We start from the raw sequence: 4,023 nt of genomic DNA, 5'->3' as shown, positions 1-4,023 counted from the left end.
AGTAAAAATATTATGCTGTATTCATAGACTTCACAAAGGCCTTCGACCTCCTCGTAAAAAGGATGCTCGACGAAACCCTGGGAAGAGAGAGCATCTGGACGAGGATCATAAACTCCATAAATGAATGGAACGAGATAAGGGTCTCGGACAACCTCGACCTGTCCGAACCAATAAGGCAAACAAACGGAGTACTCCAAGGAGACCCACTAAGCCCGCTCCTCTTCATTCTGGCAGCAAAGGACATTATGGAAATCCCTCAAGACGAAGATGTCGAAGCATATGCCTACGCGGAGGACATTGTGATAGGCTCAAAAAACTTAGAGAAACTACAGGAGACTATAGAAGACGTGGAAAAATGGTGCACAAAACACAAGTTCGTAATCAACACTGACAAGACGGAAATGATGGTATTCAGACCAGGCGGGCAAATCCCAAAAACGACAAGAATTGCATTATAAGGAAAGCAAATATCTATCACAAAAGATTACAAATATCTAGGGATAACACTCCAGCCGTCCGCATAGTGCTTCACTAAACACACAACAGAGAAAGCGACACAAGCCATCAGAGCGATAAACGAAATAAGTTCCATCAGAACACTAAATCTAGACACAGCTATGGCACTCTTCAAATCAAAAATAATATCGATACTGACTTATGGGATAGAAATCATATGGATACATCTAAATGAAAAGAACTTAGAAACATTGGAAAGAGTAAAAGCAACCTATATCAAAAGAGCATTAGGGGTAGCAAAATCCACAAGATCAAGATTAGTCTACCTTCTCGCCCGAGAATCTTTCCTCATAGAGGATCTAAGGACAAGGTTCTTACTTCCCAACACATCAGCATCGGAGAACCTACTAAGATCACTACTCAAGAAAAGAGAGGAAGTACCAACGGAATTCTATGGATCCGGGGCCATGATCGACCGCACTTGGACAGCAGCAAATTCTGAGATGAGACACGTAATTACAAGACTCGCAGTACACGGATTACACCATGAAATTTGTGCAAATACAACATACCACGAACCGTCAAACCTTTGCAAGTGTACACTATGTGGACAGTCTTGTGAGAGATACCATATAGAAATATGCAACAAGAGGACCATATCAATTAGAGACTATGCAATAAATGGTTCAAATGATAATCTGTTATAATACCTGCACTGAATGTGATCTACTACTAAGATTTATGCAGACACTCAATACATCCTTGTAATTCACTCTCAAATGATTGTAATTTAATGTATATCTATAATGGCTATTTTGCTGCAATAAATCGTTTATTTTAACAAAACGTGTTGATACTTGGAATGTTTTACATTTTTAAACACATTGAGCCGTAGCGCCGTATTACGATCCTGCCTTGGAGGCGGTTTAAGTGGGAGATGTGTCTCAGAGCTGGATAGTGACAGATGGTGACGCGAGACTGGACGCGCACGTAGTTTATGTATCAGCTGATTGAGGACAATATTGGATAGGGGGACTGTGATTTTAGTTTCGATTGTGGCCACTAGAATGCACTAAAGTAATAGAATGTTTTTCATAAACTGTTCTAGTATTTTCGTAAAGTGTTTGTAGTGCTACAACAATGAAAATTAATATTACAACGATGTCAAACCTTATTTTCATGATTTAAAGAAGTATTCATGATATTAAAAATGTAATTATAATTTTATTATTTTCATTTTTGTGCTCAGTGTATCAAAGACTTTCTAGTGCACGGAATAAATTAGCATTGTTTGTACTACGAAACTATATATGATTGTTAAGGGTTAAGCATGTAATAATTCGATGTAAGACATTTTGTGGAGTCTGAATTTTGTTCTCATACTGGTCGGTAGAGAAGAAAAAGTTCCTTAATCGATGTGAAGGTATAAAGGCTGTAAAAAGGAGAGAGAGAGAGAAGGTAAATACTACCTCCTGTACACGGCAGATATGCCCCAACCCCCTCCCCCCCCTCCAGTACACCTCTTGCAATATGCTGATGACACCGCATTCCTCGCCCTAGTTCCTACCCTCCAACGGTCCCAACACCTTCTCCAGAATCACCTTGACCTTTTTGCTGCATGGTGTAACCAGTGGCTCCTGAAACTCAACCCTTCCAAGACCCAGGCAATCATTGTAGGTCGTACCACTCGTTCCTTCCGGCTCCTGGATTTCTCCCTTACACCTACCTTGGCCTCACCATTGACCGTCACCTCACCTGGATCCCTCATCTCCGCTCCATCCAATCCAAAGCCCACAACCGCCTCCGACTCCTCAAACTCCTCTCTGGCCGGACATGGGGGTTGCACCCCTCTACCATCCTCCACACCTACAAATCCTTAATCCCCCCCATCCTCTGTTATGCCAGTCCTGCCTGGATATCTGCCCCCCCCCCCCCCCCAAATTCTATTAGTCCCTCCAGATCCTTGAGCGTCGTGCACTCCGCCTCGCCTTCCGTATACGCCTCCTGTCCCCCATGTGGATCCTCTATGATCTCATTCCTTTCCCCCATCTGCTCCTATTCCTCGAACATATCTGCATCCTCTACACCTCCCGCTGTCTTGAACCCCCTCACCCCCTGGTTGCTCCTCTCCTCTCCCATCCCCGCCTCCTGCCACATCTTCACCGTTGTGTTCCCCCTACCCTCCATCTCTACACCCTACATCTCCTTCCCAAGGTGGCTTCCATCAACTCCCCCTCCCGGATGATGCCCTCTCTCCCTCCATTTATCCCTCCTATCAACTCTGATCCTCACTCCCCCTCCTTTCCTCTGTCCTTTCCCTGGGCTCCCTCTTCCCCCCCTTCCGTCCTGTTTTCTGCCCACTAAACCTCTCCCTACCTCCCTTCTCTCCCCCCCTGAGTCCTTTTGTATTCCCCTCCTCTGCCTACCCCACTCCCTGTCGTGTCTGCCCAGCGCCCCCCACCCCTCTTATGGGTCCTCATCCTCCATCAGCTCCTTTCCCGGCTCCCCCCCTTCGCTTTTGCTCTCCTTTCCCCCCTTTTTTATTTTCCCATAATCTGTCCAGTTTCCCCCCACCTGCTCTCGGCTGTGGTATGTCACATTTGCCAACTTTTTAGTGCAGTGTTCCAGTGACAGTTCAGTGTTGTTCGTCTTTCTCGTGTTGCGAACAGAAACCATGCTGTCGCTAAGTGTGAATTTTATGTCTTTTGCGAACAGAAACCAGACTGTCGCCGTGTTTTTTAATTGTCTGTCTATTGTTTTACCTGTCTGCTTCCTATGTATTTTATTAGCATCATCATCCCTCTGTTCTTTGTTTTAAGTTCCACGATTTCTTTTCGCCATGTTACTCTTTAAGTCTCCGATTTTATCGCCTGTTTTTATTATTTATTCTCTTCATCTTTCTAACAAAGTCTGTAGGCTGAAGAGCGGCATACTAAGCTGCTGCCATCCCGCCCCCTTCGGGGGGAATTGAAATTCAATAAAGAAAAAAAAAAGGTAAATACAAGTTATTCAAAACGAATATCTTCCAAGTGTAACGTCTTGTCATTTCCTATAGCTAAAATTTGCAAGATCTAATCTGAGCCTGTCCTGAATAACAGCGAAGATCATTTATGTTATCATATATTTTCTTCGTATGATCACGGTTGTGATTCGCATGTTTCTTTTTATTACGCAACGTGTTATCAATATTTTCATTATACGTGCAAAAGTGCACACAGCTTTAAACGAACCTGCGTCTTTCGGAAACGATAACTTTTAATCAGTACAATTACGCGAATACCGTCTAAATCGCAACCGTGATCGCAAAAGTGTTTCCTAGACCAAATAATTCTTATAAAATGTGTATTCTCCAAAGCGAGCAGCATTGCACTATCGCTGACTCGCAACAATCGAAAGAGAAAAAAAGTGATTAAATAAAATTGCCACCTTTTAATAATTATTATTATCCCATTAAATAAATAAATAGCAATTCAGTGGCTATCCAATCAATAAACAGAGGGGGAAATTCACCAGCAGCACTATCATGAAATTGTGCCATTATTAAATATCATACGAAGTGAATATTCA

The sequence above is a fragment of the Schistocerca nitens genome, chromosome 1 (assembly GCF_023898315.1).
Source record: "Schistocerca nitens isolate TAMUIC-IGC-003100 chromosome 1, iqSchNite1.1, whole genome shotgun sequence".
Classification (NCBI taxonomy): Eukaryota; Metazoa; Arthropoda; class Insecta; order Orthoptera; family Acrididae; genus Schistocerca; species Schistocerca nitens.
Note: the sequence above shows the minus strand (reverse complement) of the source record.